This window comes from Aphis gossypii, chromosome 1 (assembly GCF_020184175.1).
Source record: "Aphis gossypii isolate Hap1 chromosome 1, ASM2018417v2, whole genome shotgun sequence".
Taxonomy (NCBI): Eukaryota; Metazoa; Arthropoda; class Insecta; order Hemiptera; family Aphididae; genus Aphis; species Aphis gossypii.
The window spans coordinates 6,818,164-6,833,176 of NC_065530.1; the positions used below are offsets into that span (position 1 = coordinate 6,818,164).

Here is a 15,013-nt window from a genome sequence, read left to right on the forward strand (position 1 = left end):
TTCATTCTGTACAATATTCCCACAACCATGTTATATTTAATGCACCAGAAGTCTCACCATGATTCGATAGTCAATTCGTCGATGCATCCAGATTCTCTCTCGAGAACAATAATATTATTTGTACCCGTGAAATGAACTCGTATTTTACATTGGATAGACGGGCCGCGGATTAGTGTATCCTCCCGCAGGCAAGGCAAGGCCCTTTCACTTTACTGATATAAATAATAAGAAATATACAGTGAAATATAATTTGGGCAACTGTGTTTTGAGACCATTAATCAAATACCTTCTGTAATATTATAATATACCCGATACAATGTTTAGTAATAAGGCGTGAGTTCAAATTAGATGTTTGCACTTGAGAGTGGTAAAATTCATCCTGAAAAAGCAACACTTGTTTTGGTCGGAGACTGGTGATTTGTATCAAAATAAATATAATATGATATAATTTGTACCACCGCATGTAGTCAAAAATAGTTTTTGTAATTTGCACCAAAATGAGTATTTATGTATTCGATTTTTTCGTCAGTAGTAACCCTCGTTGACGTTGACACTCGAAGGACAGTAATAATATTTCTAGATTTCTTACTACCCATCATCTTATCTGGTAATTATAATTAACTTTAATGTCCAATCCTTCGTTATTACACATAGTATTACATTCATTAATATTTTTCTTATAAAAATAATACAATAATAACAACAACATTTTCGTGTATTAGCTTTAATGTGAATAGATTAATGAAATGACCGTTCAAAATCGTAGATGCAATATTTTGTATTTTTTAGTTTTTCATATTATGTTAGTATCTTATACTCTATACTATTGAAACGCATATGCACTAAGAAAAATCTATTTAAATTTTGGTGTTAATTTACTGTATAGCCATTTTGCTCGAGTGTAATGGTTTTAAGTTGTATATTAAAATCACAAGACGGTACAAATATTCAAATGTGTACGATAATTTGGTGGTTTTAAATGTTGTAATGATATAATTAATATCTATAGTATTTTATTTTACATTTCTGTATTTATTATTTTTAGTATTTTATTAACAACGTGGCCATTCGATTGGCGTCGATCATTTAACAGCGAACGGTGTTATTTTTTTTTTGAACGGTACAGTATTATTATAATTTATAAAAAAGGGGTAAAATAATGTTTCATTCGCACGAAATTCCGATGTTTACGAATATTATTATACTATTGTTTTAAAATTCCTATCACGATATTATTATAGGTCATCGTGGTATAAGCAATAAAATCATCACGTGATCAGTATATTGTAACGTGTCTATATTATAATAAGTAGTTCCGTTTAAATTATGACGATATAACAATGTATTTTAAATTAAATAATTTGTTTTTCTTCTACGTCATATTTCTTGTTATTTTATCAAGACGTATACAAATATTGTAAATATAGTAAAGTCGGTAAAACTAAAACTGTATCGATTCATTTTGTAATAGCTGAATATAACTAAATGAGTTTTGAACTAACTACTATAGTAGTTTAATTATAATTTAATTACTATACCTTATATTATTACTATGCTTCCTATGCAAATCGTTTCGCCGAATATGAATAGCAAACTATAACTTAAAGGTTAAATTATCAAATAGTAAATACTTGTTTAGAATTATTACGATTAGAATAATGCATATTATATACATCAGCCTCGGATTAAAAGGCTATGTTTAAAACCGATTGCATTTGTTTATTTACACTACAGACAATTTAATATTTATACGTCAGCGTAGTTTCACATTAAATTTGTATTTTAAACCGAAAATTTGTTTAAATGTATTTAACAATATGCAACTGACATGATACTACATTGTTTCACTTACACATTAAAAATCAAATAATATTATAAATGTTCAGAAAATGATGTAAAGACATGGTTTCTTATAAAATATATGCACAACTGTCGGAAGTTAATTTATCAAATGCCATTAGATTAAAATTAAAAATAAATCATAACTTTGTTGTTTAATACATTTTAATAATTCTCGTTTTATAAATAAAATATAAGTTTTTAAATTTTGTCAGAAAATAAACATAATATTTTTAAACAAGTTAAACATCAACTTAAATTTTTCATTTTAATGTTTAAAATAACATATTTCACCAAACTATAAAAACAATCAGATTTGGGTCAAACATCTAAAATATATAAAAACGGATATCAACTAAAGATTAAATATAATAGCCAAACGTAATGGTGTGAAGAAAAACAGACATTAATGAGTTTTCACAGACAACTTATTCGATCAAAAATAGACTATGAAGTAATTCTGTATCAATCAACCAGTCACTCCTACCAAAAAAATAGTAGATAACGAATTTAATTCTAGCGTAAGACTATGCATTAAGTCATTCATATCAAACCCTATAGAAAATATAAGAAACATTCAAACATAGAACAAGAAGCACCCCCCCCCCACCAAGTTGAGAAGATGAGGAAAAACTCTACTCTATGCAGTCAGTATTTCAAGAAATGGTTAATAGCCTAGCTAATAAGTACATACCCAAAAACAACAAAGATGTTAAAGAAAAAAAATCAACTAGGCTCTATAGTTAAAGTAAAATCGGATAGTTTCCCATCACAGTCTTCCAATTCAAATATAAATTGTAATATGTTTTATTCGGAATCTTCAAAAATGAAAAAGGTGTTGGTCTTAGAAGAGAAAAATGTTTAATTAACCGTCTTTGGATAGACCATACAAGACCAACTCACAAGTTTCATATGGCCAAAAAGGAATCTCCTCAGTGCACAACTTGTTATTTTAATAGTTAAAGATTATGCTAACCGCGTGCTATCAATACATCAATGACATTATAAATTGTTCCATCCAACATGGATAAAGAATTATCGCCAGACATTGAATACATTCCAAATTTATTAATCTTCTATACCTAGTTGTATGATACGTCATGACGTATGTTGTATATTTAATTAACTTAACTATTATACATTTAAGCTTAATATAATAAAAGTATTGTTAATTATGAATAATATTTAGTCAATCACATAGTATGTATTAAAACGTAAAACCAAAAACCAAAAACTAAATAATTTTGTTTTTCACGTTTTTTTGTTCAATAAAAAAATAATAATAATAAAAAAATGAACGATTGGATCTTTTGTATATTTTTATAATCAATTATCGTTTTAAATATTAATTTATTCAAATAAAATTCAATCCATTGAAATTTTATTTGAAAAAAAATATATAATATTATTATACATAGGTATAATATAGTTTAATACAAAACTATTCTTTAAATATTTAATTTAAATAATGAAAATTAGAAGCTATTCATTCATTACCTATAATTCATATTTTTATTCAAATAATAATGTTATTTAATAATATTTTAGTTGTTATTTTGTTCAAAAATGCATTCAACAAATTTTACTCTGTGTTATAAACGCATACGCTTCTTAGAAAATAGCCTTGAAAAAAAAGTATAATTTCTACTTTACTATTAAAATATTTACTTGATGTGACCGACATTTTATGACGGGAAGAAGGAAATCATATTATAATCAACAAAGCGTTGGTTAAGAACTATTTCGTTAGTTTAACCTCCCTTGGGATTTTGTACAATGAACTTGACAATGATGTCACTATATAACGTACTCCACGGTAATCGAAAGGTCTTGACCAATAATTCAAATAATTGAATACTACAATCGAATTTAATAAAGGGTTAAATGTATTTTATAGAAACTTACAGCGCTACAATAGGGCAAAAGGCAATTCTAGTGGTTTTAATACATTTAACATATTTTATAAGTGTACGTATAACTGGTGATAAATAATAATTTAAAAATATACGAAAATAAAATGTTCATACATATTGATATACACGATTAAAAAAAATAGTGAATTAATCATTATGTATTCGTATACAAAGTGTACGAATTGTTTATATATAAAATGAGCTTTCACAACAAATATTATTTTTTATGAAATAAGATTTATCTTTTTATCATATACTTTTAAAACAATTAATCGCATAGCACCTAAATCAAATTATTATTATTATTATTATTTATATAAATTTGTTTTTTTAATAAAAATGTACAATATCTATACTATAGTGAATATAATTATTAAATGATTTAATGGAATACAGAATTAGGATTACATTGAAAGAGAGTCTAACATTAGATAACACGATTGTTATTTTATTATTATTAAATTATTGTACTTAAGACTTATAAAACTGCAATACCTACTTATGACTAGTACTTACAATGATTGTTTATTTATAAATATATGTATGTCTTATAATAGTTATAATCGATAATAACACTATTATAACTGTATTATATGATATATGTATATTATTTAAGGAATAATAAAACATAAAAATCCAAAACGAATACAAATTATTCGTATAAAAATATTATATTTAGTATAATTAATTTTAAATTAAAAAACGATTTGAAAAATTACATTACACGCAATATGTTAAGTACAAATGTCTTTTTATTATTTTTTTTAAATAAAACACTCATAAATATAAAATTTAATTGTTTGAAAAATATCATCGAAACAATTAAATTCATAGTACTTACGCACGCACCCAAGTCACAATAACACAGAAAATATAATTTACACTCTATACATCTTAGCGGTAAATTTAATAAGAAATGTCTAGTTAGGGATAGTTAAATTTTGTGTCTGATTTAAAAAATAATAAAAAGTAGGTATATAGTCAACTTTTTAATAGTAGTATTAAGTCTAAAATATGTCACTGTATAATATAATATATAAATCTACGTGTGTACAAATATCTTGTATTGTCCAAATCATATTCATTTTATTAGTATTTTAATATATTCTGTGACATTGTAAATTTGTAAACGATGTTTTCACATATTGTACCATTTTTTTATTATCTTAATTATGAGCACGATAAAATCGTAAATTATTCCACAAATGTTTAAGCTTATTAGATAATTATAAATATTTAAATGTGGTTAGCCTTACCTACATGGTTGTATACTTAAATGATTTTGATTTTCTTTGATGTCGGACAGAATATGTTTGCAGAAAACTGAAGATATATTCAATATTTGTATCTGAAACGATTAAATTAAATATTAATACACGCAAATTTGAATTCATTAGATACAGTAAATATACAGCATGTTATAACATAATTTAAATTGATAAAAATACTATTGTTAGTACATAATATTTGCTAAGTATAGATATATATTATACTGAAAAAAAATAGATAGCAATAATCTAATTTCTAATTAGATAATATTTTAAATATTTTTAAAATGAGAGAGTTATAAAAGTACAAAATAGTATGGCCAATTTCACATCTTAAATAATTATTGAAGTAAATATTATACATTGTTTTTAAATATTAATGTTTTACTTTTTTGGCACATAATATATATGTGTCTTTAAGATTCTTAAATAAATTAATATAAAAGTATTAGATGTCGTTTATATTAGAAACAATTTATTTTATCAAATTGATAGTTTAGCAATAGTTTTTGTTGACATTTAAAAAAATCAAAATGTATAACGCCGAAATAATGTATTTTATGATATTAAATTTATTATAGTAAAAATATGATTATTTATCATACTTCATAATCAATAACCAATTAATAATTATTCCGATTTTTAATCATTGTTTATACTGTCTATAAATTTTAAGTGCTTATGCATGTTATGTATACATCATACAATAAACATATTATATTTAAACGTATTTTTATTATGCAATTTAATGACAATATAAAATTTATTAACCATAGTAATATTTATTTTAAATTAAATGAATTATTTTATAAATAAAAGCTTTTTCGTCTAAGAACAAAATGTCACGAATGTTAGTCATTGTAAATTCCCAAAACAGGATTTGAGAATTTAAATTCTAGTACAATTCGTTTTTTATTTCCATTTTATTATACAATACTTTGTTATTAAAATATTTTACTCAACTTGCATTTCTGTTACGTTTAAAATTTATTTCATAAAAAATATAAATGGAAAATCGGGAAATATCAAATCAGCAAAGTGCTTATAGATGTAAAGCATATTGTAAGAGTTTTCTTTTATTTAATCTTTATTTAATAATGATTTTAAGTTAGAACGGCTTTGTACGAAAAGAAATATATTAGTTAAAATTACAGAGGTACCTACTACCTACGTAATATTATATCAATTATTAATATCATTTCAAATAGTTAAACCAGATCAATTGTAAAGATAAATGCTTAAAAATATGATTCAGTGTAATTAAATTAGTATCAATTTAATAATATTTATTAATATCAAAATCTATTTTGTATTTGTTGTCTCGGACCTATAATTGTTTACTGTATTCAAATAAATAAATAAATAAATAAAAATAAAAAACTCTTATAAATGTATTATTGTAATGTATATTATTGCAGAGAATTACGATGCATGACACTTGTCTCATTTCATCCATTTCGGCTCTGAGTATTGGCATTGTATTAAAAGCAATAAAGAATAATTGGGTTCGAGAAACATTACTAGTTATTGCTTATATACACTCGAATTTTCTACATATGTCGTTAGTTTTTTTTCTAACGTTTAAAAAAACTATTGAGAAAATTACTTCGTCGTAGATTAGAATCAAATTTCAAATTCCGATCTTTAAAAGAGTTATATATGAAACTTTATAAATACTTCTGATCGTCAAAGTGAAAAAGTTAATAATACAAAAAAAGGAAACTGAATTGTAAACGTATCATTAAATATAAAAACAAAGAAATGTTTATAGCATTTAGATACCTTTAGGTTACCTATACAAAAGTCGAAGAAGGACAACAATAAATTGTTACTTTATGAAACTGTTACATTGTGAGGTATATTGTAAATTTGGAAATATAATATGGCGAATCAATAATATTTTTTTTGAAAAACGTTTCTAAGTAATAGAATGAGTTAATGTAATACAAACAAAAGACTCTTTTGTATTTAAATTATTTAAATCAAAATGTCGTCGTATTAATATGTAATTATATAAAATAGTAAAGGTCTCTATTAAATATATTAAATAAATTACATAAATATGTACAACTAATAGATAAAAATAACAATTGACTTTCACGAAAAGTTAAACACCACATAAACAAGTGTATATTTAATATATAGGTATAATAATATGAGAATTGTATTATTTGTACAATTAATTATTATATCTAATTAAAACATATATGTGGTTAATAATAATAGTGATTCTTAACGAAACAATATAAATTGTCTCAAGAATTGTCTACCTGCCTACTTAAAAGTACTATTGAGACTTTTCACCGTTAATGTTTACATTATTAATAGTTCATAATGATAACAACGTATACTACAATAACAATACGTTATATTTTATGTATGTGTACAAATTGTACAAGTTTCTGGTAAAATTTTATCGCATTTACTTTGGGCATGTTATGTAAATAGTTGTTATTCTGTTTATCTATAGTATCAACTATCAACTTTAAGCTTCTAAGTCCTAACACGCTTACGCATTAATAACAAGTTGTTTATTGAATCTGCGTGAAATATGTAGTAATCAAAAACTTAGGTAGCTAGGTAATAAAAGTTTCGTGCTTTTTAATCACAAAAGTGTGGGGTGGAGGGGTTATCATATTTAATTCATATCTTTATATACTTTGGTGAATATCTCTAGGTATCTTAATGGTATCTAAGGTATAATCCAAAGTACTTAAAGGTAATTAATTACTGGTAGTAACTTTTGGAAAACAAAATTATAACCACAAAAATAAAGTACAAACATGTAATATTACAAGAGATTTATGATAATTTCTTATAATTAGAACTTAATATAATATGCTTCAATGAACTCTGGATAAATCAAAATTCGAATAAAAGTCTCTAGTTCATACAGGCAAAATGATTTAATACTCTCAAATTATTTTTCTTTTATGAGAAAAAATAAAAATAATTATCATAAATATAGAAACATAATACCTACTTTGTAACTAATTAAATTATTTTTCTCAAGATTTATTATTTTTGTCTTTCTTGTATATAATTTTTGTTATTTTTATTTATTGTTTAAGCTTTTATACAACATGCATTAGAGCACAACGTTTCTATAAAAATATAACATACGAAAAAACAAGTCTCAAGACAGTAAATAAACTGATAAATAGCCAAATAATATATCGTACCACTACTACAGTGATTGTAGTAAATCGTATACGCAGCACTATAAAAATATTAAAAGAAAACGTACCATACAAGTTTTAGTCACCGACAATGATATTATTATGATAGATTTATTTTTATAATATTTTCTTCTTACAGTCTAGTTCATATAAATATAATCGTATTTTGTGAACGATTTAAACAAAGATTTTCGTTAAATATTTATTGTTAAAATTTTATCGAAATTATCTCGAAGAAGATTTCATACTTTTAACAATAAAACATACTAACAAAAATTTGAGTTAGGCATAAAATATCTTGACAGTTAAATCATAATTAAAAATAAATAATAATAATAATAACAAACGTATACGCTATATATAATAAAATAATAAAATACGTGTATAATAAAAGGACGCAAACGGTATAATTTTCCAACATCAATAATGCGTAAAAATATAAAATTTAAATATTTTGATTACATAACAACATTATCAATATTGACAAATAAAAAATATGATACTTATACTAATAATAAATTAATAATATATCTACACCTATTTTATTTCGTGTAATTTATTATTTGGTTTTATATTTGTATAGAATCCGTCCGCATCATATAATATGTATACATTGTATGACTCGCACACACAAAAAAAAAAAAACGTATAAAAAATGAGATCGTTTACGGTCCTCCGTACAGTTAGGCATATCACACCGTCGATTTAACATATTATTTGTGTATTGGGTATACACCATAATATTATAGAATGATTCTTTTATTACGAATTACTCGTTTCCTTGTGGTGTAAATGTATTAATTTTGTAACATATTGTTTACGCATTTCTCCACTCATTTAACATGCACGTGTTTATAAGTTAATAATTAATTAACTGTTGTTTCAATATTAAATCTAAAATGTACTTCAATAATAATAATAATAAAAAAAAAAAAAATTGAAAATTAAAAAATATGATAGTAAAAATTTAGAAGAGTATAATAAAATCTAATATACCAATACCATTTACTGTAAGAAAATTACCACTTTAATTAACCCGTTTATTATTATTATACGCACAAATACATAAAATATTATATTTAGGATTATCTAAGCATTTTACAATAAGATATTATACGATTCATACGAATGTATTGAATCTCACGATTTGATAATATCGCGTAGGACGATAAATTACATATTATATAAACCTTTTAGTGAAATTAAAACTAAATACAGCATATATATAAAATAACGCATATACTATGTATATAGTATTATAAATCTACGATATATGTCACGGACATCGAACGTAATATAATATAGTTTTAATACATTTCAAATGCAAAAAACTTTTTCGACGGTTTCCGCAAAGATGATTATGTGTATTATACATAAGGTCGATTTACGATGTGGTCTAAAGGAAACGGGCCGAGTCCGCAATGTAAATGATTTACATATTATTATTTTGTTCTAAACGATAGTTAAATGCGCTTCCGAAATGCTGGGCGGGAGATAAGTAAAATAAAAAAAAAAAAAATAAAATATCGCCGGCGTAAGTTCGACCGCCTTTGGGTGTTGTATTATACACGGTCGGGCCATTGGCTGGTAAACCGCGGTTTTCCGGTGTAAGTTCGTGTCGAGTGAAACAAAACTGCCGCCGACGATGTGCGGGGCAATAACACTGTTGCAAATCCCTCCAGACGAGTTTCGAGGTGGAGAATGGACGCGCGCTGCACATAGCTCCGTCGGAACATATAAATCGAGAAAGTTGTACGTTACTGTAGTTGGCGAGGACTTGAAACTAAATGTCGCATCAATAATAATTTTGATCAAAATAATAGTATATCCGTCTCTATTACAAAACTCGCGAGACCGACGAGCAGATGCGCGAGTTCACGAATCCGCGAACATGCACGTCTCGACCTACACGCCCGCGAGTGTGATGCCCCGCCGTTGCGCGTCCGCGATGATTTCGTACGCGTGTTTTAATTAAATTAATTTCGAATTGCTCGGCGCAAAATGGAATATACGTGAAACAACACCAACGATTTTACTCGGCCGTGGCCGTTTTCACCTGCGTCGGGGTACTATAATATATAGACGATGGTATACCTATGTAAACCGTTGAATATATTGGCGGCGTAAAATTAAAAAAAAAAAAATTAAGCCCTCGATTGTAAAATGAGAATGACGATTTTGTTTTGTAAACGTTGTTTTACACTACAGTCGGCGTATATTAAGTGTATACGATATTGTTATTGTATTTACCGAGCAGAATGCTGCGAATAATAATATTATCGTTTGACAACAGCACAGTTCAAATTGCAGCTGAAAAACTAAAATTAGGTAAATTTACGATTTATTAAATAAACCCATAAAGTTCAACTGAAACATTAAACAAACTACTTTACACTGATAAATCATAGTGGTGTCGAGTATTTATGTTGATTGAATGTAATAATTGTTTTCAGTTAACACTTTTTGGGGAACTAAAAAATATCATATTTTTCAACTATCGGGTTTGACGATTGAACTCACGTTTTGAATTTCAGTAAACCACTTGTCGAATTCTCACTATATACAATATATTTTGAAATAAATCCGAAAAACACGAATAATATCGCATATTTAAAATTTAAATCATCCTAATTAGATTTATGCTCAGTATTGTTTTTTTTATTAATTCTTTGCCTATAGGCATTTAATTTTACCAAAACATTGATAAAATCGATAAGTATCATTAAATATTAATGGTAATGAATAATAATGATAAAAAGAAAAATAATTCAAATTTAAGAATACGTGTAAATATGCTAAGGCTGAGTATTAGCACCCTATCCAAATCTAACCGTAAAATAGCTCATTAAATTTACTGAATATCACTACTCAAAATATAAATATATTATTTTTTCCATATATGACGTATTCATTTTGTACGTTGATGCATGAATCGACCTAGTCGGGACGCAACAATATAGAGAACTAGTGTATTATGTATTATTTGTAATAGACTTAAAAGTCAAAATCTTTAACAAAATTTTGTTCTGTGTTTTTTCAGAAAAAAATAATAATTCGAAATTAATTAATAATGTAATAGGCATTGAAAATCTTAAACAACTTATAATTTTTTTTATCTTCTATTTTTAATAGGTGTTAGTACATCTATAGCCAATGGACAACGATGTGGAAATTTGACAATATGTTGCTTGCCAAAAACACTTAAGTAACGAATAAAAGTATTAAGATTAATTTTAGATTATTAGCATACCAATCTAGTTATCACCAAACGCAAGGACGACAAAGTTTGTATAATTCATTACTATAATATAAAATAATATTATGATAATAGTCGATAAATTCATCAATTTGTACGATATTGAATTAATGTTACGCTGAGTTGTCTACAATGAATTGACTGACGGTTAATTGACGTGACCCCGGCATTATTGGAGACAATAAAATTGACCATTTCTTATTAAATATTTTAAAGTACTCGTATCGATCACAAAATCCATAAGCTGCTTCTAAATTTTAAATGCATTATACTGGGATTAAATAAAAAAAAATAAAACAAAATATAATAAATAGAAGTCAATATTTTAATAAAATACTTTTTTTGATAACTGCATGTACGTTTAGAATTTAAAATTCTTATAAGGTAAAAATAAAATAAATAAAACATTAAATTTAAAAATGATCATAATCATCATGTTAATGAATTTGAAATAATAAAGACAAAATCATGTTAATACTGGCTTAAAACTCTACTGTAATTAAATATACTGAATTTACCGAGTTTAGATTAGAATGAGACTATGTGGTAATCCAAAATATTTTTTGCAGGACATTTATTATAAAATGTTTACCGTCGATAAGTATCATAATTTATAATTGGTACATTATTCTTATAACATACAATATAAAAATGTACATCTTAATTTATTTCATGTATTTGTTTTATAATAATTTCCGATATTTTTTTGTTTTTTATTAGTCTTACCTTTCTATATGATTTGATAGCTTGGCCATAAGCTAAACGTTGTCATTATATTATTTTAAATGCTTACAAATTTAATAAGAAAACGTTTTTTTTCTAATAAGATTTAAAAATTATATTGTTTGAAATTATTCTATTAATAATATTTTTTATTTTAGATTCTGAAAGGAGTGATGAATTTAAGTATTTAACATGTTTTACAAGACGTAGTGTCATAATAATTTATAGCAATAATGTACTGCATGAATATAACGCGTCTTAACAAAATATTGTTCAGTACTTAGGTACTTGGGAAAACTACTGAAACGGTATGTCGTATCTAAAATAAAAATATGTCAACCTTTCTATAAAATAAAACATTAAATTTATCTATAATTTTGATTTAAAATACATAATAATACATTATATATATAAGTAATATAGGTACCTACATGTAATTATTAAACAAATGTAAAAAGATGATCTCTTTATTATTGTAGTATTTATTTAATTGTTAATTAAACAAATTTTTTTGAACAGCATATTGTAAAACTTAATTTATTTATTAATAATGTATGTTAATAATATAAGGTTTTTTTCTATAAAGGAAGTATCTATAGATATTTATAATTTATCTAGAAAAACATTCAATTGTTTTTATTATTCAGGGATAAGATTTATTAACCATAGAAAATGTTGATTTAATATTTTGTTAACTAAAATAATGTAAATACTAAATATTATAATAAAAATATGCAAGTTATTTATTTATTTTATTTTTTAATAAAATGCACTGCACCACGATATTAAAAACAAAAAGATAAATAAAAGTAAAAGGCTAATGAATATTACCTACTATAATTATTTTTTTTTCATTGTGCCAAGTCAAATAGTGGGTATATAGAATATAGGCGGGTATTGAACGTAAAATGGACATCGGGCAACAGGTATACCTATACTATTTTTTCCATTTTAATTTTGCAGGTTACCAATGATTATAAGGATTATTTTAAATTAAATTGCATAAATAATGAAAAATTTAATTTGATATTTCAGTTAATTTTGAATTAGTTAGGTATCTATGAAGACTAAACATAAATTGTAATTGTGTATACCTACCTAATTTAAATAATTTTGCCAGAATAATTTTAAAAATAATAATAATAATAATAAAAAGATTAAAAATATAAATACTACTTTCTTATTGGTCCTAACACTAGTAACACTCTTAACTATAATAAATTTAACATAAGTTTAACAAGTTATATAGATAACTATTCTTTCTAATTACCTATCTCTAAGTTAAATACTTTTATATATATTTTAATTTAATTTTGATACTCGTTCATAACAGTGACAATTTTATTTATTAAACAACACACTACCAACTAGGCAGGTATAATACCATTGAGTTTGATTATAAATACCATCATTTATAATCAATGGTAGTACCTAAGTACTACAAAAGAGATTCAAAATTTGTATTAAAACAGGTAGGTAGGTAACCAATGACCATACTTGTTTGTAAAATGAAAAGACGTAGGTATCTACTTAATATTGTAGTTGTTTACATCGCTTATTTGTGATTTACTATGAAATTTTTTAATAATTTAAAAATTAATAGCTGTGAAATTATGCACCTACTATTTTGTTCATAATAATAAAATACATACATGTACCTATGCATATAATTCATGGTATATATTTGATAAAAAAAATATAGGTAATAATATTTATTATTAACACCTAATATTTATTGTTAATACCTAATTTTCATCGAAAACTTATAAATCTCATACATATTATAGTTATATAGTATATAATAAATATGTTAACATCACACAGAGACTGAGTTTGTGTTGCTCTGAAATAAATATTATCAAATGACAAACATTATTTAAAATAATATAAATCTAAATATAATATCATAATTGATCCAAAAGCACTATTTTCTGGAACTTCTATCACCAATCCTCGGTAGTATAGTGGTAAGTATCCCCGCCTGTCACGCGGGAGACCGGGGTTCGATTCCCCGCCGGGGAGGAAAATTTTTTGCACTTTTTTTTTCAATTATCAAATAAGCATCTTGGATAAATAAGTAGAGTTTATTAAATACTGCACCAAAATTATTTGATGGAAAATTGTTCGATGTTTATTATTGAAAATCATTCAATTTTAACATAATAAAACGATGGGTATTATTTACCACGGAAGCCATGCTTGATAATATTATAAATAAACTATACTATAATATTATTAAGAGCCTTTTTTGTGCGATTTTGCAACTAAAATAATATATTTTATTATCATTGTTATTCAGTTACTGTAACCACTGTTATTATTCAAAATACGATAAATCAGAATACAAAATGATATTCAGCATTTCCACTGTCAGTTAATTTAAATCATTGTTAATAAATTTAATATGCTAAAATGCTCAGCGACGAAAAAAAAAATCTATTTAGTTAAATCTTGGAAATTCTTTAAATTAAATGTATTCATAAATAAAACTATATTATTGAATTTTTGTTGTTCGGTATCATACTCCGATTTCAATGACAACTCTTTCAAAGTCTATTATGTAAGTGCTAAATTTTTTTTTTTTATTTTTTATCATAAAGTGTTATAATTGCAGATATCAAAGAGTATCATATCACAATATTATAATACTTTTTTATTCACCAGAAACTATAACTATATTATTAGTCTGATGAAAAAAAAATCGTCTTAATAATTATTGAACAATAAAACATAAAGAGTTAACACCATAAGAAGACTATATAATATTGACTGATATTATGTTCCTAACTAAATAAACTGACGTTTACTCCGACCATGTACGTTGTTTGTATTTTG

At 24.8% G+C, this 15,013-nt stretch overlaps 1 protein-coding gene and 1 non-coding gene across 5 annotated transcripts in view; one reads left to right on the top strand and one right to left on the bottom strand.

The window, feature by feature from the left end:
• Positions 1–15,013, bottom strand: part of LOC114128730 (leucine-rich repeat-containing protein 24-like) — a 153,988-nt gene that overhangs the window by 107,694 nt on the left and 31,281 nt on the right. For all 4 annotated transcript variants that reach the window (XM_050210307.1, XM_050210313.1, XM_050210316.1 and 1 more), the window contains exon 2: positions 5,009–5,100. The gene's annotated coding sequence lies outside the window, so the exon portion shown is untranslated. The remainder of the gene's footprint in view (positions 1–5,008; positions 5,101–15,013) is intronic.
• On the top strand, positions 14,129–14,200 carry Trnad-guc (transfer RNA aspartic acid (anticodon GUC)). Its single transcript has one exon. It is a non-coding gene; the product is annotated as a tRNA-Asp (tRNA).